Raw genomic sequence first — 25,430 nt, 5'->3', positions numbered from 1 at the left:
ACGTCTTCGCTCCGTCATAGCCTAAACATTTAATGCCAGACGTTCACAAATAGCAATAGTATTGGTAAAAGGATCTTCTTATGCTGCTCGTCGAATGTCGTTGTTATCCTCACGGGTGGTCATTCGTGGTGGAGGTCTTCGAACTGAAATACGTAATTAACATGCAGATACCTACATAATCAAGATTAATTATAGCCTGTTTTTACTTATGGGAACGCTATTTGGTATTCTGGGAAGTAAAGAGAAAGAATCACTATTAGAGTTCAACAGGACCAAGGCAACTGTAATTTAGGTTTCATAATTTCACGGGTTATAAGGTTTATAGTTTAAAAAATAATAAATAAATGAAATAAATAAATGCTATCCAAAGTCGGTCAATTTCCCAGTCTAAGCTTGCCTCCTTTTCCATTTATTTACTGTTGTAAGGGAGACGTCAAGACGCTGTGCAACAGCACCTATTGAAAGCCCACTTTCTCGTAGAGCGACGATCTGCGCCCGGAGAACAGTATGTTGCTGTTCATTTGGAGACTATAACGAATACTACTGGCAGAGGACAGATAACCTATCAAAATTTATACAGCACCTCAGTCTAGCTATGATTGGGTGACAAACTTGTTAGCGTGTAATAGAGGTGCTGTAGCAGTGATATCGTTATCACCGAACAAAGTGATATATTAAATCACACGATTACTGGGATTGATTGATTGATTGGCTGTTACTGGCATTGCAACATCTCAGGTCATTACTGTCATTGTTAATTGTCTGTTTGAAACACTGTTTACTAAAGGTGGTGCTGTTCCTCTCTTAACGTGAATTCTACTAATCAGCTTTCGAGCTATTTTAGTGTATAAGAGGTTGGAGGAGGCAAACTTGTAATAAGTATTAATCCTCATAGATGAATAAACATTATCCTAATGCATGGGTTGTTACTTAGCATTACATTTCCCCGAACGATATATCATTATTTTCCCTTTTACGGAAAGCAACGCGTAAATTGTAAAAAATTTAGATTGTTTTCCTTCAGATACCACCGAGGAAACATTTACGAAGTGGCTTGTGACCGTAAACGTGTGGGCCTGGATTTTCTTACATGGTATATGTGATATCACCAAGACTGAAGTGTTTCACCAGTGAAAAATACGTCAAAATTCTTCAGGATTTCTTCCTCCCTTCACTTCAACAGCGGAATTATCCCATTCCACCTAGTCCTGTCATTTTAATTCATGACGGCTGCCCAATCCATACGGCCAGAATAGTCCAGGAATGGTTTCAAGGTCGAGAGGATTTGAATTGGTTGCCTGGCCAAATAAGGGTGCAGAACCACATAGATCCCGAGAAAGATAGTCTATTTATTAAAGATTGAACAATTCACAGGTGCCCCGAGAGAAGCCGAAGTGTAGTGGAAAAATCACTGAATTTCTAATCAGTTTTCTCCCATGTATGCATAAGTTTTTTTTTTATTTTTCTTCCCATTATTTTTATGCACATCCATTTCGTATGAAGTAGCTACTGTCGCATATCTTATGTAATATAAGCTGTTAGGGGTAATTACGTTTGCTTTATGTCTATTACAATTAGAATCATAATTACCTGGCCTGTTATAGAATTACAATTACAACTTCAATAATACTGAAATACAAAACTTAAATATTGGAAAAAACAATTTCACAAAACGTTTTGCACAAAAAAGGAAATAAATGGAATATTTTTTTTTTTTAAATTGGTAGTTGGCTTGTTAATATTCTCCTTTAATAATATAATAAATAAATTGGGTAGCGACTCAAAACATCTCTGTTGCATTTGGTTAAGATGAGTTCTCGAAAAGTAAGAGGGCTGCTCTAGGATAACAATTTCAAATAAAGTTCTTTATTATTTGAACTTTTCAGTTACAATTATAATTACCATTAAGTATAAATAAAAAACAACCGCAATTACAGTTAACTTCAAAACGTATAATTAAAAACATTTCAGATAAAAGGTAATGTTTATTTATAATTGGTAAAGCTCTCTTACTGTGGGTTTCACAGACAGTGCAGTCACGTTTTTGGTCAATAACATTGTAATGAAGACTGGTATCAGTACGAGATTTTGCTATAATTTTTCGGTATAATCAAGGCTTTAACTCAAATGAATGTCCGGTAAAAATGCTCAATTTTTATTTGTAACGCATAGAGCAACTGTAACCAGTTACCTATTCAAACCAATCTGTAGGCAATTGGCGGCTCTCTCTTTGCTAAAAAAAAAAAAAAAAAAACAAAAAAAAGTTGAAAAGTTTGCGTGACAAACGGATTTCTGCTACCATGCCGACAGTTATGTTCCTAGGCGGCCATCTCTTCTTCACCTTCGTAATACAAGCAGCTATGGCTTGGATGGCCCTGGAGTCCAAATGAAGCTTGCGAAGGACGGTAAACAAAAAACCACAAGTATAACAGTAGCTTTACCATCTCAATCACAGTAATCTATCGTTCTACTACTCCACATACATGCAGATATCTCTCTCTAATAATTATAATCATTTACTCCTTGCCCAAGTCAATAGTCACTAAAGAAAGAAAATACAATTTGACCTTAAGATAAAAATAGCAATAGCTACTACTACTGGTGCTGCTGCTGATGCTAAGTATAATAGTAAAAAAAACTGGTTATTATTATTAATAATAATTAATATTGTTCCCTTTGTTTTTTGCACATTTTTTCCGTACCTGAACCATACCGTACCGTACTTTGGTAAAATTGTCGTAGCGTAATTCCGTACCGTACACATAGGCTAAATATCAACCGTGCCGTACCGTACCGTAATGCCAGCCTTGCTGGCAGGTAACAACCAAGTGAATCGTTAGATATCAAACAATATTGTAAATTATTATTATTAGAGAGATAGATGGATAGATAAAAAAAAATCGTACAAAATATACTTAAACTGAAGTAACATTCAGAGAGAGAGAGAGAGAGGAGGGGGAGGAGATGTGAGGGAAGGAAGAGGAAGGGGGTGGAAGTGGGGGTGGAGGGAGAGGGTAGGCGAATTTTTTTTATACTGTTGAGTCCTATCCATTTCTGGCTAATCGAGCCTTTTGCCTCTTCGTACAGGACAAGTGTCTATTCTTTATAATTTGTGATTCATGATATTCTATAAATTACGGTACCGGTGTAGTACACTATAGCAAAATCTCGTACTTATAAGAATCTTAGTTACAGAGAAATAGGTTAGAGAATTCGCGAACACTTTTACCGAGCTCATTTTACGAAGCAGTGCTCAACGAGTATTCAGTTCTCATTGTAATTATTAACAGGAACAATAATTATGTGAACATTATATTTAACAGTAGTATCTTTATTTCATACCATGGTGATTATGATCCCTATTGGCTAATCCTACAATCAAGGAACGATATAATGATATATGAATCATGGTATTGTTTTACTCGACTCGAAACAGAGTCTGAATCCCAATAGAGGTGAGGTCGTCAGCAGGATTTTTAAATGGGTTAGACTTCATAACCACTCACCATGAATCAAAGGGACACAAATCTGGCGCTGCGAGGACGAATTGTCACTTTACGCGACAATTGTTTCTCGATACGAGCCATTGCACGTGATGTTGGTGTGTCCCCCACCACGGTACAGTTGTGGATAAAAAGGGAGGAGAGTGGGAACTTGAACGACTTGCGTAAGTTGTTTATGCTGAATGATTGGTGGATATGTTGCATTGTTCATGGTTATTTAATCTTGCTTATTTGATATGAAAGTTTCTTTCTTAAAAGTATTTCGTCTCGCTATTATAATTTTGGTTAGACTACAGATATCCACAGCCATTCCAACACCACAATAATATTTCAGTTGCACCTCCATAATTCCACACCGGTGGGTGGTTGGCCCTTACCGACCTCAACCATGAACAAAGTTAGATAGTCGATTGAGTTGTCTCGGTAAAATTAAGCCTATAAGAGCATTTTATTTGTGCCCACCCTGTCACAGTCATTGTGTGGTCTTTTGATAGCTATAGTTTATTTATTAAACTGTCATTTCAGTGATGGCTCAGGAATGATTTTACAGTGTTTTAATAACCACCAAAACCAAATTGAGGAATATTATGGATGTATGTAATCTAGTTCTATGTGATATGCTTTTGAAACCAAAAATATACAGCCATGTTTACTAAATTATGATCAATCCATCGAGTACAAAATTTGAAGAATCTAGAATTGATTGCGATGTTATATAAATTATAAGTTAAACATTTAAGATAATATGTTCTCTTAGCTAGGCCAGGTGGTCCACGGAAAACCACCCCAGCTGAGGATGACGCTTTATCAGGGCCGCTCGAGAGCAACCCTAACCAACGCTCGAGTCATGCATGAAGAAGGACCCTTGGATTAGAAATGTCATCGATACAGTACGACTCAGACTCCCACGCTGCTGGGATTCATCACAGAACTCCAGCGACGAAGGAGCTCTTGACGGAGCGACATAAGTGGGAAGGCTTGATTTTGCCCAACGTCATGCTGATAAGGGTGGTTTTGGACTTTGGGGCGCAGGGGTCATCTTTACTAACAAGAAGTGCTTCTCGTCCACATCGCATGGGAAGCTGCATTGTTGGCGAACAAATAGAACTAGGTATGACAAGGAAAATCGTTACTTGCATCAATTATCAATTGCCTTCTTCTTTATATTAATTATTAATCTTCAGATTTTGTTCCACGGAGGTGGACTGTAAAATATACAAAGGGAGTTAACATAAATAAGAGTGCTATTTCTGAGATAAATATTAGGTAAGGGACAGTGGCATCATTTGCTCTTTTTCCTCTATATATATATAAATAAATAATTACACAATAGAATTCTTTCATGTTGTTCATCACTGAGAATTTAAATTTTCCAAAAGGTATATATTGATTTTATATCATATACCCCCCATTTTTTTCTCTCATTCAGATATGAACCCTGTAACATCGTTGAGGTGGTTTGATCTGGCCATGTCACCTGCAATGTATGGGGCTGGGTGTGTGTGCATGGTATGGGTGATGTGTTCCGTATCGAGGGACGATTTACAGCAGCTAAGTATGTTGAGCTGCTGCAAACCTCCTCCTTGCCTTCGTTACGAGAAAGGAATTTTCCCTTCCCACCAGAGCCCATCCTGTTCACACTGCTCACGTTGTTCAAGAGTGGTATGCCAGACAGGATAACCTGCTTCTTCTGAATGGCCGAGCAAAGGAGCAGATAGAATGTGATTGAACACGTGTGGGCCCAGATGGTGAACACATGGAAAAATAGAAACTATGAGAAACAACACAGCAACGCATGGCTCACATAACTTCTCGGTGGAAAATTTGTGTAGACGAGACCGCAGCAAATTTTCAACCTTGTTTCTATTGATGCCCGACAGATTGAGGGAAGTGACAGAGAGAGGGTGGATGGTCAAGGTATTAGATTGTATTATATAAATGTTATATTTTTTGAAATAGGACCTAAAATGTTCTCATTTTGTTCTCACTAGTTATTTGATTATATATTTAATAAAACATAATTCACAACAAGTTTTATTATAACATGATATCTTGATATAATGTTCGAAGTATCTGTAAAAAAAATGGCATAATGCCTCCATACAATATTGAGAGTATTGCAGTAAACTTTCCTACTTACTCAGGCCCCACATGTTTTTGAGTCTTCCTAATCACAGTTCTTGTTAACAGCATTGAATTATAGAAGCTGAATGACTCGCTGAGCACTGTTATCATACAGTGAGGTCGGTAACAGTATTGGCAAATTGCCTTAAGGCCCGTCCACACGGCCGAGCTTTGCTCGACGAGCTTTGTTCGATGTGACGTCAGAAGCAGAGAAAATGCGGCAAAGTTCTGACTTTTCCCGCTGTTTCTCCGCTTTTGACGTCACAACGGACAAAGTTCATCGACCAAAGCTCGACCGTGTGGAAGGGGCCTTACCTGTATACTTTGTTTCTCTGTGGTGTAGCCATTTACAGATTGTGATGCTTCGCCACTTATTTTCGACTTATTAGCTTCTTGAAGTATATTAAAATAGTTTTTCCATTATTTGAAATGTAATGCTTTATATCCTACTGATATTTTCAATGTATCTTTGGTGTAAAACCTAAGTTATATGAACAAGAGTAAAAATGTGGCATATTTTTTGGCCGTCGTTGACGTTTCTGAGTATAGGGGTCATATGCTCTATGGGACAATTTAAAAGGTAACTGTCAATTCAGTAGATGATACTCTCTTTATGTCAGCCACTATAAGGAAAGCCCAAATGACTTCACCTATCACCTGAGATCAACGAAATATATAGTCTATAATATATCGGTGCATACATAATTTTAGAAAAAACAACAGTTAACCCTTAAAATGTCAAACCACGTCATATGACGTGTTGTAAGAAGTTCGCCCACACATGTTGTTTACGTCATGTGACTTTATTAAGTTTTTAATTTTGTGCGCCTTCATAGCTTATTGTATCGATATTGGTTCTGTACTACTTAGTGCCTTATTAGAGGTCTTACTGGCCGTTTGCACTGCTCGTCTTCCATTTGTATGAACTGCGCGGGAGAGGGGAGGTAAGGGTGGCCTAGGAGGTTGTCAGAAACGTCAAACCAGCCAATCCTGTGTGGCAAAGGATTAGTGGCGATAATTTTTTGCCGCACACTTTCGATTTTGATGATATTATATCAGGAATAAAGTTTTTTTTATTCTATTTTTAATAATTCTATAATGGAACTGACTGTAGAGAGATCCAATCGTTAATTTCATGTTATGAAATGGGGTAATATATCAAGCGAACACTCGAGGGAACAAGAGTTTATGACATTACAGTATCAGAGATGAGAAATTTCTTTGCTTTGGTTATGATTATGGGTATTGTCAGGAAGGGCAATCTTCGATATATTGGGTCACTGATCCTCCTCCTGATACACTAATGACATACCAGAACTGCATACTGAGCGAATGGGGTTTTTCTTATCACTAAGTTAGCTAGTATAAGAGAGAGAGAGAGAGAGAGAGAGAGAGAGAGAGAGAGAGAGAGAGAGAGAGAGAGAGAGAGAGAGGAAACGCACTGCAACCAATGCTATAAACTTGGCTTACGTGATAAGGTTAAAATATCCTGTTATGATGTTCGTGATTTTCGGCAATACCAATATAACTTTAAAATGTTGATCAATTTTAAGTATTGTGTAATGAATATGACCGATATATAATAATAGACACGGATGTAAGATAACGTCTTGGCCGAAAGTAAAATGGAACCTTAATAAACAAACTTATATTACAAGTGAGACAACAATCTTCATTACAACGATATAAACTGCTCGAATTTTTTTTACTCAGTGTGTGTGTGTGTCTTTCTCCAACCATTCCTAATAACTCCGCCCACCAAACGAACTCCAGAACTTATTGGTGGAACTCTTGTTAGCAGAGAAGGGGTTCTCCCCCCCATCCCCCTCAGTAAAGACTGTTACCATGTAATTTTTCGAAGTCTCGCAAGACGGTGTACCAGGGAAACCTGTGTCCAACTGTACACAGACCTTGGGCCACCTGTGTCAGTGCAGCACCGCCACCCTGTCAAAGGTGGCCCCATTTCAAGTTAGCCTAACTAGACTTTTAACCTAAATTCAAAAAGTTTCAGTAATTTACCTTCAGACTTCAGCTTTAGATACTGCTAAAAATGATAAAAATACTAAACTTCACTACACTCCTAAGGTCATGAAAAATAACTTTTAATCTTTACTCTTAAAAAGTTAAAAATTTCAAAACATTAAAACAAATCACGGTAGATCTAGGGTACTTATCTGCGGCGGCCTAGACTATGGCAGTTGCGGTTTTTCTATGCCGTTTTACCTCCTGAACAAGAATTTTAAGTCATATTTATTCGGACGACTGTAATTAAACACCCACGGGGCAGTACTAAACACGGCGAAATACATTGGACGCCCCAGTCTCTAGTGGATGTCGTATCCGCGGTTACGTTCCTTGCAGTCCGTGCGGACTGCTTCTGTAGAAATACCCAAATCACAAATCTTTAATCTAGAAACCGCGAAAATTAGGTTAAATGTTAAATACCGATCCTCCAAAACTAACATCTTTCAACTACTATTTATATTTAAGGTTTAGCAAATGAAATACAGAATACAAAGGTTACCTATATTTAACTTACTATAAATCATTGTTGAATCTACTGACGATTAAAACCAGATATAAAGCATAGTTTCAAATACTCCGCAGAAGTTCCATGCACACCATCTCCAATCTTCATAAACGTACTACAGCCGGGGTAATTCATATTTTCTTATGATGGCGGGTAAATTATAAAGATTAAACTCCACTTACCTAGAATAAAATTTCAGAAATTATTAATAAGTAATTAAAATACTTTCGAAATCGTCCCAATTCAAAATTTACGATCCTAGCCTCATATCTTCGAGTAAGTATTAGATTTGATCTCGGTAACTATTAAAGAATTAAACTTTAAAAAATTCAGTTTCTTCAAAGCTTAGAATGACTAAAAATTAAAATAGAGATCCAACACTCAAATATTTACCTGCAAAAATATAATAAAAAAAAAAAAAAAAAAAAAAAAGAATGTCGGGTAAACCCCACGACCACGACACACTAACGACGACGACCGTAAAACTTGAACACATTTAACGAATATTTAAATCACTGAAACCAAATAAATGAAAGAAACGAATGCTGGAACTAAACGGAGTTGTGGTAGAAGACCTTCTCGAAATCAAGGACTTTGGATTTCAGTAAAAGAACGATACAATTCATACTTAACTAAGGACACTGGAGATAAGGTCAAACACCAAAGATCGCTTATTCCAACCTGAGAGCGCGTTCAGCTTTCCAAATACTGATATATGGTTTTTAAAAAATTTTCGATCAAATCAAATACAAAACTTTAAAGAAATAGAAACAACGTAGCCTTACACTCATGAACCTCAGGTAGCGTTCAAAAGCTTTACGTAACCTACAGGAAATGAGAGATTGCAATCTCTAGGCATTTTCTGTCTTTTTTTTCCTCAACACTTCAAGCCGTTTCCGCTAGACTTCGGTCACAAGGTTTGAAAAGCATATAATATCGTTAGTTGCTTGGTCTGATGTGAAGTAAAGCAAATTATATCCCTGCCATTAACATTATCATTGCTTTCATTACATGAAGAAAATATAAAGCTACTACTGAAGGACGAACATTTGGATATTTTATGCCTAGGCCTATTCGAAGCACGGCCTTAAGCCTATTGTAACCCAAGCCTGCAAGATAGACCAAACCAGACCGGAGGGAGACCCCACCAAAAATAAGCTAGGATGACTAGGCCTATACTGATGAAGGACCAACATTGAGTTTGATTTTGACTGAAGAGATAGACTCACGCCCTTGTTATGAGAATAATGCGACAACAGAGGCATGGTTAAGTTCCTAACTTTGCCAGTAAAGGGAAGTGAATGACTGATACACATAAATGGACGTCGTAGCGTCTGTGGTCATCGACGCCAAGGAGAGTGGTAAAGTTTAAACCAACCTTTTAAAAAAATGAAACTTAGTTAAGTGGTGGGTTCACTGGTGTATGTGCAGTCGACACAAAAACTAAGTCAGATAATAGACACAAATCAATATCGTTATGATAGCGAATAAAGAAAGACTATAATCTGCGTTATTGTTATAATGAAATAACATCAGTTTACAAATCGTATAATTGTTTCTGATAAGAGCAAAAAAAATTTCAATGGTCATGCTTTATTTGTCCCATCACTAAAGCTTCACTTAACCAGACAATTGAATTTACGTTAATTTCCTTAAGGACAAATAGGCTTATTTGTTAGGGAATATGCCTAGTTCTCCGATGCAGACCGGAAATAACAAGATGCGTATCGCATTTAAATGTATGTTATTAAGGTTTATACACGAAATATTTATTCATCTTGGAGTTCTCATCCTGTTTTTCGGTTGACAAGGGATAATCTTCCCGTTTATATTCACTTACGCCAAAAGCAATTGGCTACGCTGTACTACCAATTCTGTTTCATTGAGGTTGATGATCCACATCGGTAAAATAACCATCAATGCTCAGATTAATTCTCTGAACCTTATCACTTATCTTCGAAGACGAACCAGGTAATGGAGAATTCATTTGGAAAAGAGATAGCGCCATCTGTTGTAAATGAGATGCTCCTCTGTGTTCTATCTTCATTCTCTTCTAGCGTCCATGGGTTGGCGTAAACTCAACCGAGGTTTACCTCACTACAGAGTCCGTGGCGCCGATGCATTTGGTACTCAGGTGCTAGGAACGCAGTTCGGCGTTGAGGGTAGGTAAAATTATTTTAGTTCGTTGTTTTGAAGACTGCCGAAGTTTTGGTGAGATTTAAGGTCTGCGTTCGGATTTATTTACTCTAGGAGTATTTTAAGGTTAGGTGAAGTCGCCTTTCCTTGTTTCCTATTGTTTGATAAAGTTTGAGATAATCTTGACGTTAACTAGGACTTTGAAACTTTGGTGATGTTTACATCAGTGGGTAAAATTACAGTTTCAACCATTATGGGAAAACTGGAATAAAAATATATTTGTTGCATCAGAAATAATGTAGTTCCAACGGATTTAACATTTATTATGACTGCAAACCATCCGATTTAGAGATTTACTATGTAATTGGAGTTAAAAAAAAAAAAAAAAGTTTTTTTCCAGAAAAAGGTTAAATGTCCAGGAGAAGGCCGCACCCGTTTTTCAAGTATTAACGACGAAAAACGGCAAAAAAACGACCAGATTGGTGTTGCACATCGCATAGAAACATGAGGAAATGAATAAAAAAGAAACAGAGTTACTCTTACACACAAAATCTAAGCATAAACCTACTACTACTTCAATTATGGGGGATCCCAGTGGGAAACGGGGTTTTTGGGTGGGGGGAGGAGGAGAAAAGTGATTTTCGGGGCACTACCGAACCTAATACACCCACCTAACCTTACCTAGGGCCCTGTACCCCTACCTAGGCCTAGCGGGGGGCTCCGCCCCCTGCGACCCCCCCTTAAGGCCACAGTGATTTTCGGGGCACTACCGACCTAATACAACCACCATAACCTTACCTAGGGCCCTATACCCCTACCTAGGCCTAGAAGGGGGGGCTGCCGCCCCCTGCGACCCCCCCTTAAGGCCACTACCTAACATCCCATCAAACCAAATCCAAAGTGATGGTACTGCTGTATACATCGTTATACTACCACCATTATAATATACTCTATAAATTAATGAAGCTTACCTTAAAAACTGTTGGTTGATAAAAATGTGCTGCTGCTTTGAGGGAAAACGTGAAGCCGTTGCAAGGTTCCCTGACATGCAACTTAAAGTAGGAAGTGGCCAGGTACCCGACGACCACATTGCACTGCAAACAATCGGTAGGAAATCGAAGGTCTCTCAAAATTAATGCCAGAAGGGCCAGCCACTACCTCTGCCATAGGTACAGGAAGACAAAATGCCGTTTTTAGCTTCATTATTCGACTATTCAGTCAAACAAGGATACCAGTGGACACTAGACAGGTAACTTTATTACTCCGCTGAAATGCTAGTGAAACTTAGTTTTCGACTCAAGTCATTCGTAATTGGTTATGAAACCCATGACGTCATAACGATGTCACACCTCTCAGCCAATAATGAGTAACTGGAACTGCTTTTGTTTGCGTAAGAAAGTAAGTTAGAGGGCTCATTAAAAGTAAACATTACCGTAGAGGAAACACCTCTCCCGACTTAGGAAAAATTCGAGGTAAAAACTTAATCTTTTTTTTTCTCTGTAAGTATGCATTAGCGACAATAATGTATTGAGAAGAAGTGTTTTGTTATCACGTGCTTTACTCGGGAAAAATATCAATATAATAGATTTCCCATAATGGTTGAAACTGTAATAATACCCATCAGTGTGTTTTTGTCGTAACGTATTTTTGGTTAATTTAAATTGGAGGTTTTTAATACAGAATAACCGTTTTTTTTTTCAATGTGTATATTGTTAATGGAATATCAGTTTTGAGTGGATTACGTAAAGGACTTTTTAATTTTATTTTTGTAATCCAATGTATGCTTACTTTTAAAACTAAAATTGACTTAAGATGAGAAATTTGTAGCCATTTTATAGCAAACTGTTAGTTTAAATATCCTTTATCATGTTCATACGAGGTTAAGTTATAAAACTTTTACATTACCTTTTAAATATATGCAGACTTTTTCGTAGACTGCTTTCGTAGTCGTGGCGTAACTTCAACTTATGGTATTTTAATATTCAGTGGCTTGTTTTTGTACTGTAAGGATTACACCAAGCACCTATGTTTCTAACATCTTATTTTTTCAGGCGAGTGAACTTAACCTAGAGGGTGAAACTTGCACAAGTTAGATGGCGTAGGAGTTTCCTCAATTTTGGGTGAGTAGCCTAACATTTTGTTTATAGGTCTCTTAATCTTAAAACAGGATTTCTGTTCTAAACTGCTATATTTTTTATTTGCTAGGCTAGAGTTTAAAGTATGTTTTCCAGTTTAGGATAGGTATAGGGAAGTGATAACTCTGCTGTGATTTTGAAAAGTCAATTAAGCGGTAAATTGTGAAATTCAAAATTTGGCCCTTGTGTTGTAAGTCTCGGTAATTTAGTTTACTAACTACCAGGAGGTTTTTATTTTTGTAAAGAGTATGTTTTTGGGTAGCTTTAGATGTTTGGAAACCACCAGGAGCTTTTATTGTCTTGTCAATATTTCCTGGTTGCTATCGAAGATTAATTTTATTTGCAACTGCAGTTTAACTTGTGCTAAGTTTTTTTAGGTTCTTAAATGCTCAAGTATGCTTTAGTTAATTCTGCTTGCAAATGCTATTTACTTTCGTTAAGGTTCAGATTCATAAACTGACTTGTGCTAAGGTTTAGTTTAAATATTTTAAAATTTTGCTTGCAAATGCTATAGTCTTGAGCTTAGGTAATTTAGTTTTGTAATTTTTTAAGGTAGGCTTTTGCTTGCAAATGCAATTGACTTGTGCTAAGGTGATTTGGAATAAGTAAACATATTTTTGCTTCCTTTTTCCCTACAGATAGGTTAGATGCTAAGGGCATGTGGTTTTAGTTATAAGCCAGGTAAGATGCAAAACTGGTTTTTGGTACTGTCAAGTTAAGATTCAGTTATGTTAGTTGGTGTAGATCTTGTACTGATTTAAGGCAGGTTAGACATAAAGATGATATAGCTGGAAGTTTTAGAAGTTATCCATTTTAGTATTAAGTATCTCAATGTAATGGGGCCACCTTTGTCGGGGTGGCGGTGCTGCTCAGGCAAAGGTGGCCCAAGGTTAGTACATGGTAGACTGCGGTCTACCATGTACAAAAACCGCTTGTTTTCTTAAAGGTATTGCTTATTTATAAGAAGCCTCTAGAAAGAAAGCTAGTCTTGTATTTGAGACGTGCAAGAGGTTGTGGTTTTGAGGTGAACTTCCTGGTTTGTATGCAAGGGTAGTTTTACCTTTATCTTTGTTCGCCATGATTGGATTAATGCTTAATATTGCTTTCGGTTTTACTTGTGAATTTAAAGTTTCTAGCATGCCTTGTGCTCGTTGTGGGTTTCTATGGCGGATTGTTCCCCTCTGGGGGGTTTTATTTCTACTTAAGCATGGCTTGTGTGGGGCTTTCTATGCTGGATTGGGATAAGTGTAGGTTCCTTTACAGCATGAATTGTTCAGAGTTTCTGTACTGGATTGTTTTCTGTACTGGATTGTTTTCTGTACTGGATTGTTTTCTGTACTGGATTGTTTTCCGTACTGGATTGTTTTCCGTACTGGATTGTTTTCCGTGCTGGATTGTGTAAAGTAGTCTCTTCCTATCCAGAATTTTGGCCTATTCTGGTTTTTGTGGGAATTTCTTGTCCCGCATCATTCGGTGTGGCCTTTTCTGGTCTGTGTAGGTTTCTTGTTCAGTACTACTTTCAGTGCTGAACTGAGCTCACTGTGGGTTTCTTGTGATGTCCTCACTGTAGGTTTGTGCAGTTTTACCTTGTGTGGGTTTTTGTCCAGCATGACTGGGATAAGTGTGGGTTTCTATAGTGGGTTGTGCTGGATGTGGGTTAGTCTTAATTGCTCTGCATTTGTGTAATTTTCTATGGTAGAATGGTTTCAGTATTAAGTTCATCACTGAGTACATTGATGCATAAACTACGTTTATGCATAAACTATTGTTACTTTGATATGGTTCGTGGAATATTTTTAGTTTGCTTTAAGTTTTCTAATAAAAGAATTATTGAAGAATAATTGCAGATAAGAATGTAGATTGGAAGGCGCTCACCATAGCTAGTACCTTAAAGGCTACGTTAGTTTCTTCGTACTTGGTCAGGAAGTTGCAATGGATCTGTTACGGATTCAAGGAACTCATGATCAGTAGTTAACTGGCAAGGATGGTTTGTAGCTCTTGTTTTATATGAGGTACCCGGCAATGAAGGATGAACTAATCTGTTCTGCATACTTTCAAAGTAGCCCATATTCAGACCTTGATCCATGGAGGAAAGATTTCAAAGTTTATTTTCTTGCCCATAATGTATTCATTGTCCCATGCTCACTGAAGAAAGTGTGCAGGTTTGAGATTTATTTTTATTTTGGTCAGTGAAGATGTGAAACCCATGGCTGTTTGAATGTGTCTTGCTTCCACTAAGTTTCATAATCAGAACTTCAAATATCTGATTTCGTAAGTTTCAAATCTTGAGGCTGTGGTTTTGCAGTAGTTAGGTTGTTGCTCCCAATAAGTTCTAATCTTAGATTACTGTATAATTTTGGCTTAATTAGTTGCTTAATTAGAACTTCAACCACTTATCGTGACTGTCCAGTACATGCAGCAAAGAAATTGAAAATTATAACAGTAACTTTTAATATTTTGATGCAGCTTCACTTTTATTAGTCCACTGGTTATTTTAAATTAAATCACTTGCTGTCATTTTATAAGATTATAATAGGGAAGGCTTGCGTAATAATTACACCAATAATCTAGCCATCTCTGATACTGCAGCTGCCTCATCATCTTTCGTTCAGGTAACAGGGACATATCCAGTGCCCCTTGTGCAGGCGCCCAAGCTGCTATGGACAACAGACCAAATTATTCAAGAGCCGAACCGCCGCTTCGAAGGTTTAAGCGATTAGCTGGTTTGCCGTTGGAGAATGAGGGCTTAACGGGAAGAGCCAACTACCAATCTTCAAACAACCAATTTGTAAACTAGTCAAAAGTTTTTGTATAGTCACTGTGTGTAATTATAGTCAGATTGACAAAGAGGACCATGCAGGTCATCGAAAGCTTTCTGCTTTGTATTTTGAATAAAAAGATCACATTATTGTGGATTTACTTGAACATTTTTACTTTAAGGTTCTTTGAATATAATAATGGAACGGTATTAGCTTGTAGCTAATTGTGCTTGTCACCATTGTCATCGCTGTCACCCATGTTTTAGTAGATCTGAAACTAGTTCTTCCTCTGTTGGTTATGAAAGGGAACTAGTTTGACAGTTACCAGTCAATGACTGAATGGCCGGCCTAGTGTGCGCGCGCGTGCTCTTCATGGTTTACCTCACGTTTACTTCTGAGTTAGTGGTTCATTTACCAATGTTTTGTAATTTGTCATTATCATAAAATTAAAACATTCCTGACAAGATGGTAGACTGTCCAGATGAATGTATTCAGTGTCTTGTACCAGACAGGCTTGAGAGGTGGCAGCACAGGAAATGTAATACTGGCGTATCTCGTGCCGATTATATACTGGACAACTGTGAAATCCGGTATTTCCATTGATTTGGAATGGTACTACTTGCTACTTTAATTCTTTGTGGCCAGGTTCGTTCTCGTACCACAATCATTCTGGCCTGGGGCGTTATTCTTATAATAAAAATACATGGAAATGAATTTTTTTAAATTCTTCCTAACAGTAGGGAGGTACACTCGACAAGAAAACTGAAGATAGTTTTCATTAGCTTTCGTTCATCCAATTTCCCATTTGTTTTACTGAAGACATATTGCTAAATTTACTCTAGGATATGAAAATTACTGCAAATTATGATATAAGTTAAAACTGCAAAACAACCGTTCAGATACCTAAAAACACATGTCCGAAGTACATAATTGGAATTTCTCAGATGGATTCGTTCATAGAGATCTGGTAGAGAGAATGTGAATTTCTGATTTTGGTACTATGTATCACTACGACAATATTTACTATTTTGCTTCATGAACGGGGATATATTGCATCATCGTAAGTGGTGAAATCAATTATTTTAGTTTCTACAAACTTGATTGTATTCCAAAGCGATTAAAGTTAGCTGACGTCAATGGCACTCAATGTGGCGACGGCAAAGGTAAGTTGAGCAAATCTAGTTGCATCCGAAGAGCGTTCTCTATGATGTGAGGAGGAGCCCTAGAACTTCCAGCGGGAAAGCACAAGTCCCTGGATAACATAAAGGATTTCACTGATTACTTTGATGTTGACATGGATCGAATGCTAGTTGCTGTTTACAAAGCTACTGTCTTTAAGTATAAATCTTAAGGTTAAAGTAGCATGTCGGCTCAAAGATTTTCTGGCTATATGCTCCCATTACAAAAGTTCGTAGTAGCCTACAGCCCTACACGACTGCATTGCTTTGCCGCGAGGCTGGAAGATCTCCCACGATATAATACTTTAATTGCCTCTGCAATACGTATTGAGTTATTTGTGGTAATAAATATTACTTAACACAGCTTTTTTCGTGAATGATTTCTGGATGAAACCCGATTTTCAAAAGTAAAGACTATATCAAGAGAGCAAGAATGACCGCACCCTGTGTCTAAAATTTTCCACATCTTTTTACAATCTGAATGCTACGGCAACTGTCGAATGTAATCAAGATTAGGGTACGAATTTCTAAGAGAATTAACTTGAATGTTATGATTCTTCAAATTTTATCTAGCATAGTGCAGCACGATCTTTGCAGTCAAATCATATCGCGCAAGCATAGGCCTATCGATAGAAATACTTAATTCATTATATTTTCTTCTGCCTTTCCTCCGTCACCAGTACTATAATTCTCTCTCTCTCTCTCTCTCTCTCTCTCTCTCTCTCTCTCTCTCTCTCTCTCTCTCTCCACTTCTAAAACATACTTTAAAAATATATAGTACCACTCAATCTCCCAAAGAAAATATAGTGAAATTAAGTAGTTATAAAAAGGCCTAAGCTTTCACATGGGCAGATTTTGCTCTCTCTCTCTCTCTCTCTCTCTCTCTCTCTCTCTCTCTCTCTCTCTCCCCTTTTAAAACACATTTGAAAAAATATTATCACTCACTCTCTCAAAGTAAATATAATGAATTAAGTATCTCTATAGATAGGCCTATGCTTGCGCGCTCGCTCAATCTATCGTCATAATATTTTACTCTTCACTGTATTATTCCTCACGATTTCCACAAGTACTGCCCAAATTTTAAAACCCTTTCTCTCATTGTTTAAGATCCGTCTTTAATTACGTATGAATTTTACGTCAGTTTAGTGTCAAACATTACTTATAAATAAGGTTTCACAGTAGGTTTAAAAAAGGATGATCAATATTCTACCCTGAACTGACGTTACCAAACCAACATTAACGAATAATAAAGAGCCTGTTTCTACATTCAAATATAAATGATTATAAGACCTCAAAAGAATCTTTATGGTGTAAATTTAATGGAAATCTAGAGAGCAACAAACGCTATGATTTTTAAGCTCAGCCCCCCTTTCAAGAGTTGCCAGGTGTGGCATTATTGAACAATATATGTCTGAAGATTTAAAAAAACTGTATCTTAAGTTTCCTTGCCGAGTGTACATTGTAAGAGCAACCCATTCCTTGTTTTATTCCTAACATAACAGTTAGAACCATAACTGATTCTAAAAGCCTGATCGGCGGACTTCCCCTCTAACGGCCAAACCGTCCAATTGCCCGATGGATCTTGCAGCAAAATCACCATGGTGGTGCCCGATAGCTTGATCTTCAACCCTGGCAGACGTACGTTAACCATATTTCTTTTACGGAGCCATTCTTTGCACCATATTCCCTTCTTTTTCATCACACACAAAGCAATTATGCTACACTATCTTTGTGGTAGGCACCATGTTTATCATACCGCACTGAACACTTTCATCTTCGGGCACCTCCATTGCCTCACCCATGTGAACAAAGTTCACGGGTAAGCCCGCCAGAGTTAGCCCGTGAACCCCGGAGCATGCCAATCAGGCCCGCGCATGTGGACAGGCCTTTATAGAAGTATTTACACTGGACCCCTATACTGGTTCCCTTTTACAAGGGAAAAATAATTGGAGAAATGTCATTTCAAATGAAATTTAAGATCTGCTAGTTTCCCCGCTGGTGTTGCCGTACCAGTCTCGAACAGAGCAATTTGAGCTTATGCAACTTCGCACTTGGTTAGTTACGTACTTAGTACGTACGCTCGATCATACAGTCTCAACTTCGATTGGCTAACTTAACAGCTTTGTTAAGTTAGCCAATGACATAATGAAAACCAATTCAGTTATCAGTACACAAATTTCTATTGGTACTGTCATAAATTTTAAAGGAGTGATTACCAACATTACATAATGGTCAATGGAAATGACATTGAATGTGTGGAGAAACAACTTTCATGTGGGCGAATTGATTCTTCTATTTGGACGAACAGAATCTTCTATGTGGGCGAATTGAGTGGTTTGATTCTTATATATGGGCGAATTGATTCTTCTATGTGGGCAAATTGATTCTTCAATGTGGGCGAAATGACCGTAAAGCAGATACGGATTCGAAGGTAAAAGAGAAAATGATAAGGCACCTGAGTTTGTAAATATTGAATTTTTTTGTTTACAAATTACACGTAAGTAGATTCACCTTATTAATTTTTTGTCTATTACCAAACAGATAGCTTCAAAGACTTGTTCTAATAGCTGTTGGCCAACATATTCTTTTTTACTTCGATCTGACAAATATTTGGTAGCTTTGTAGAGGGGTGTCATTCCTTTGAAAGAAAACTCGCTGCTGCTTTTGATTTTTATTAAGTTTTGAAATGACTGGGAGCAAGTGAAGTGGGAATAGTGTAAAAAGTGCTAATATCGTAGACATTTCCATCTGATTGTTCTGATACAACAGTAGTGTGGCATGCCATTAATTAAATGTTTTAGTATTTAAATTCCTCATCCTGTAGCATTATTAATCCTATATTTCACCATACGAAGTATAAATCTGAAGCTTAACAATTGCTGTTAGTGTAAATGTTTCGACCAAAGCACGAGGGATTCTTTATTATAGCTAGCCATAAATGTACGTTTTCTGTTAAAAAGAAATGTTTGTTTTCTATTAAAAAATAATAGCCGTAACTATGATAAAAGAATAAGTGGTCGTTGAAGATAAAAGTAACGCGAGAGTGAGAGTTACAAGGAGCTAGTTACCGGGAGTTACAAGGATTAGTATGCCTCAAAGACTATTTAGTCCATCCGAGGAAATATTCGTGTGCTCACTTACCTCTAGAAGCAGGTTTTAATGTTCATTCACAGTGTCCTAATGATTTTGCCTTTGCTTTCTTTTAAACTTTTCCACATTGTGATTTAGTAGGACGTTGATAAAGTGTACAAAGAGAGTGAATGTAAGATAGGATTGTTTAATTGAAATTCTGAGACATGATAATCAGAATCTCCTGGATTCCCCTCACCGTCAAAGAAATTTTAGACAATTGAATAGGATAAAGGACAATATCTATCTTATAGACATGACTTGCATAAGTTTCCACATTTTATCATATTAAGGTAATTATATATATATTTTTTTTACGATATCACAATTTACTGACGCTGAACACACACACACAATAGCAGTAGTAGTTGACGCAATGCTTGGGAAAACTAGGCTTGATTCAAAACTAGATAATTTCGAGATCTATCTAAATATAGATGGGTAGTATATATATGAGCTAAATTTATATTGAGAGAGAGAGAGAGAGAGAGAGATCCGGCTCAGCGTCCCACAATGAGATGCCCCACTTCTTTTGTGAACTGTCATGATGAAATATGAATATAGAAGCAAATCATGCTAGGTGCGTGTGGAATGGGAGGAAGGTAGTGGGTGACAAGTGTATGTGGATTATTAATGACCATGGTGGTAGAAGAGTATAGTAGTAGTACTAGTAGCAGTAGTAATGGCACGACCCAATGGAGTGCCACCCATAGTGCCTTCACAGCAGAATTTTAGAGAGAGAGAGAGAGAGAGCGAGAGAGTCAAAACTTTATTTCCATTTTACAATGGTTTTTCCACATGTCATTGTTAAAAATGTATACATGATGAGTTTAAAATATATACAGTAAATTGAATTAATGAGAAATACAAAATGGTTCAATGACTGACAAGACTTCTTAGAACTTAAAATCTTAAAAACTTCAGAACTCAAAATCTTCAGAACCTAAAATCTAAAAAATCTGAATACATAGGTATTGCCGTTACAATGTGATATATTATGATACCCATATCTGGGTAAAAACACATCCACAACACTGGATGATCTAAGTATGAAAACAAAACCAAGTATGATATGACTGTTAAAAGCAAAAATGATGTGAAAGCTCAAAAGGCATTAGAACTTAATATTGCAACATGACACCAAACTAACTTTATCTTCATTGTATAACTGAGATCATAAATTAAGACCGACCCAAAATACAAACACGCTTTCTGAACAAAATCACCCACTCAACAAAAGTACAGCACAACAAAACTGTAAACCAAAACCACCGACCAAGACTCAGGAGAAAGACAAATCAATTATTATAAAATTTCCCTCACTATGATTTATTTTCAAGGAAATATAATTTCAATTTCTCTTTGAATAGCTAGATTGAAGGTGCAATCTTTATATTAGTTGGAGTGTTGTTCCAAACCCTTGGCCCCATAATCAATATTGATTTAGCTCCCATGTCAGTAGCTGTTCGTCTTATAAAGAGATCGTTCGATTGACGAGTAGGTCTTACTTATACAGTGATGCTCAAATCTCATGCGATATGACTCCATAGGATTTCGTTCAAAATTCACTAACTGGCAACTAGCATGCTCCATATTTATCTACTATTTCAATGTGAAAACGCGATTTCGCGTACAATAGGGTCATATTATGTTTCATAAGAGTGAAATCTGTCATATATTTAAAAATTGTAAGAAAATATCACGTGTAGCCAAATTTCAGAAAAACTCTTACGAAACATTTTCAAAACTTTCGTTCACTCATTGTGAAGCATTTGACCAAAACGAAGTCGCCATCAAACCTCAGTTCAAATGTTAAATAAATAAATAAAAAAAAAAAACGAAATAAATTTTCGTAACATTAATAATGCTCCAAAGCGTTAACATGATATGAAATAGTTCTATTTTATTGCTTTTACCCTCAACGTTAAAAAAATGTAAATATGTATATACAAAAGTAGAATGCGCCCACCGATAGCAACGTGTGAGGGGAGCATGTTTGACGTATCATTAGTGTCGGTGCAACAACAGCCAGCTAGTATATAAGTAGGTCTACAATGAGTAGCGACCATCAAATTATCTTGAAAACATTTACTTTATATGTGTTAAAGGAATATTTGAATTTTCATACATAATTATTCGCTATCTTTCTTAAATATTTCAAAAATGATAGCATACTAGCAAATATTCGTCTATTTGTCAAAGCCAAGATATTTATTCCTAGGCCTAGGTGTTAGATTTCTTTACTTTACACTTAACATTCACATCTCTATATTAACAATTTCTGGCCAGAAAGCAAATGAGGTTATCTACACATTCTTGCACTTCAAGTTAACTTATGAAAGAAAAAATTTTACACCAAAAGCAGGACTTTTAAGAAAACAATATTGTAAACCAGTTGAAAAACGAATGTTCCATATGCCTTGATATTAATACTTATGATATTTCGATTACTAGCCAAAATCATTTGCATCTTTTATTCCTCAAAGAACAGGTAATCTCTACAAATAGAAACATTAGTAAAGATTACATCTCAGAAAGCTTGGATTATTTTTCTAGGCCTATAAATCATTTTGCAACATACAGGCAGCTTAAACACAGCCTGAAACTTCAACATTCAAAGAAAACTGGTAGTAATTCATATTCCTCAAAGAACAGGTAATCTCTACAAATAAATTAATTAGTAACAAATTACATCTCAGATGGCTTAGATTATTTTTTTTAGGCCTATAAAATTTTTCCAACATACAGGCAGCTTAAACGCAGCCGAAATCTTCAACATTAAACTAAAACTTGTTTTAATTCAGATTCCTACTTTGAAATTGTTGTTATGACTGTTGAGCTTATTAGGTCCACTGTCGTAATGCTGCAGACGTGGTTATGTTGACCACTCCGAGGAGCATGTTAAGTGAGCTTTAATTGCTGGCACCGCTAACCTTATCACACCGCACTTTGAACTAAGCAACGTAAAGATAAAAAAAAAAATCGATTCAAATCACACAAATTAAGAATTATATCGATGCATAAAAGGGATCTATCTATTTAACCATAAGGAAAATAAGGCTAGCTGTGAATTCGCAAACTTTTCGACATGAATGACATTACAAATATGAAAAGAAAAATAATAGCACTACTTGGCAACGTCACGTTGAGTCTGAGAATATGGACGATACAAAAAGAATCATGTCGTATGAGACTTGATTGTTTGTTTGTATGGTGCTTTTACGTTGCATGGAACCAGTGATTATTCAGCAACGGGACCAACGGCTTTACGTGACTTCCGAACCACGTCGAGCGTGAACTTCTATCACCAGAAATACACATCTCTCACTCCTCAATGGAATGGCCGAGAATCGAACCCGCGACCACCGAGGTGGGACGCTAATACCATACCAACCACGCCGCTGAGGTGCTTGCATGAGATTTGAGCACCACTGTACATCGCTCACAGTGGGAAATTCAAAAAGCCAGTCGGGAATTAAACGATTGCAAATTTTATAAGTATACAAGCAGAGGTCAAAGGTTATTTTAGTTTCAATATCCATCCACTCTAACTCTAAAAATTGGTGTCACATGATCATATTTTCTAGCCCTGCCATGAGCTATTTTAGCTGGGAAATTCTGAGCTTTCTGAACCCGGTCTATTTGCTCTTTATTGTCATTCCCCAGATTTTGCTGCAGTAGTTGATTACACTTAAGGCCAACGACTCTATTATTGTTAGGCGAGATGTTTTATCGAACCTATCTTTTTCTCGGTTCAGAAAGAATAAGACACCAATTACTTTTTTTATTATGTGACTGATGTGGTGATCAAATAACATATATTGGTCCATAAGGACGTCTAGGTTCTTTACCGTATGAGGTGGCTTGATAGGTATCTCATCGAAAAGTATGGTTACGTTTGAAGGTAATTTAGATATTAACTAGCGTGATCCTATAAATATACACTGGGTTTTCTCACATTAACATTTAAGCTATTCATTTGAGAATATCGTTTTACTTCTATTAGAGAGAGAGAGAGAGAGAGAGAGAGAGAGAGAGAGAAGAGAGATTATCTGGGAGGGAAAGTACAGTTCGAGAAAAAGATATGTAAAGATGCAAAGAAGTATTTTAAAACAGAAAAAATACAGTGGAAGTAGGGACTGGCAGGACAGAAAGGTAAGCTTAAATAAGAGAAAGTACGAGGTAGAGAGAGGGAGAAAGCTAGACAGAGATCAGAGAAAGTTTTCTTCCTTTGTGTATACAAACGAAAACTTGCAGAAATTCCGCTGGAAAACCTTTAGTAGAGAAGATACAACAGATCAATTGAAGAGTAACTTCCTCCATGTTAGTACTAGCACCTCGGAGTAGGTGACGCGTAGATAGCAAACCAAAGTAGCACCGACTAAACTTCATGTAAAGCCTTTAATTTGGGAGCAGTATGGTATCTTATACGATATTCAGTGAAATATTTCAGGGATATGGTGGTGACCTATAAGCCAATTATCCAAAATCTGATGTAGGGGAACACTATGGGGAGGAAGCTATACTATACTATACTATACTATACTATACTATACTATACTATACTATACTATACTATACTATACTATATATAAAAAAAATCTTGTGTTTATCCTCATACAGGCCATAAAACTTGTATGAGAAAGAACATTATTGTCTGAAGATATTACATACAACTTCAACGTAAGAGTTGAAGCTATAACTGTAAGGTCTTAGACTTTATTACTATCATTTTATTACTATCATTTTATTACTATCACTTTATTACTATCAACCCAGACCAGAAACACTCCACTTTATGAGATATATGGCAAAAGGAAATTAAAGAAAAAAAAATAAAATTTATAAAAATGGGAAAAAATGTATAGCAACTTCACATTATCTCATGATAGCAGCTAGACGAAATTGTTTTCATATTATCCCGACAAACAGTGTTTGCTGCTCATTTCTGTCGAAAAATAAATATAGATATATATATATATATATATATATATATATATAATTATATATATATATATATATATATATATATATATATAAATGAATATATATATATTATAATATATATATATATATATAATATATATATATATATATAGATATATATATATATATATCATATATATATATTATATGACTAGATATATATATATATATATATATATATATATATATATATATATATATATGCTATATATATACATATATAGATATATAGATACATATATATATATATATATATATATATATATATATACTATATATATATATATATATATATATATATCTATATATCTATATATATATATATATATATATATATATATATATATATATATATATATATATATATATATATATACATGGCTTCGAGCATCTTCTGAAAGTTCTCTTACATTTCCATTCTATTCTGTGGCGGCGCTTTTCAAGTATTCACTTTGCAACATCCAAATAGGGAACTTCAAACTGGTTCATTCACAGTTTAATTCTTACAAAACTGACTAAACATATGTGCTATTGATGGTTTCAACGCACACCTTCAATAACACAGATGTGTAGGGGGTTAGTGCCGTCAGTGCACCTCATGCAGTGCGCAGTAGGCATTACTTAAGGTTCTTTGCAGCGTGCCTTCGGCCCCCAGCTGCAACCCTTTTCGTTCCCTTTACTGTACCTCCTTTCATATTCTCTTTCTTCCATCTTACTTTTTACCCTCTCCTAACAGTTGCTTCATAGTGTAACTGTTTAGAGGTTTTCTTCCTGTTACACCTATCAACCCTTTTACTGTCAGTTACCATTTCAGCGCTGAATGGCCTCATAGGTTTCAGTGCTTGGCCTTTGGCCTAAATTCCATATTCAATTCAATTCAACACACCTAAATTTGAAGTATATTCACCGATCTGCTGAAGAAAAGCTCGGCCCTACGTATTCTAATTCTT

General features: G+C 36.4%; 1 long non-coding RNA gene across 1 annotated transcript; it reads left to right on the top strand.

Moving 5' to 3' along the window:
* Positions 1 to 10,322: 10,322 nt before the first annotated feature.
* LOC135200565 (uncharacterized) lies at positions 10,323 to 15,336 on the top strand. The gene is made up of 3 exons (XR_010311312.1): positions 10,323 to 10,419; positions 12,345 to 12,413; positions 15,041 to 15,336. It is a non-coding gene; the product is annotated as an uncharacterized LOC135200565 (long non-coding RNA).
* Positions 15,337 to 25,430: the final 10,094 nt, after the last annotated feature.

This window comes from Macrobrachium nipponense, chromosome 27 (assembly GCF_015104395.2).
Source record: "Macrobrachium nipponense isolate FS-2020 chromosome 27, ASM1510439v2, whole genome shotgun sequence".
Taxonomy (NCBI): domain Eukaryota; kingdom Metazoa; phylum Arthropoda; class Malacostraca; order Decapoda; family Palaemonidae; genus Macrobrachium; species Macrobrachium nipponense.
Note: the sequence above shows the minus strand (reverse complement) of the source record. Positions and strands in the feature narration are given on the sequence as shown.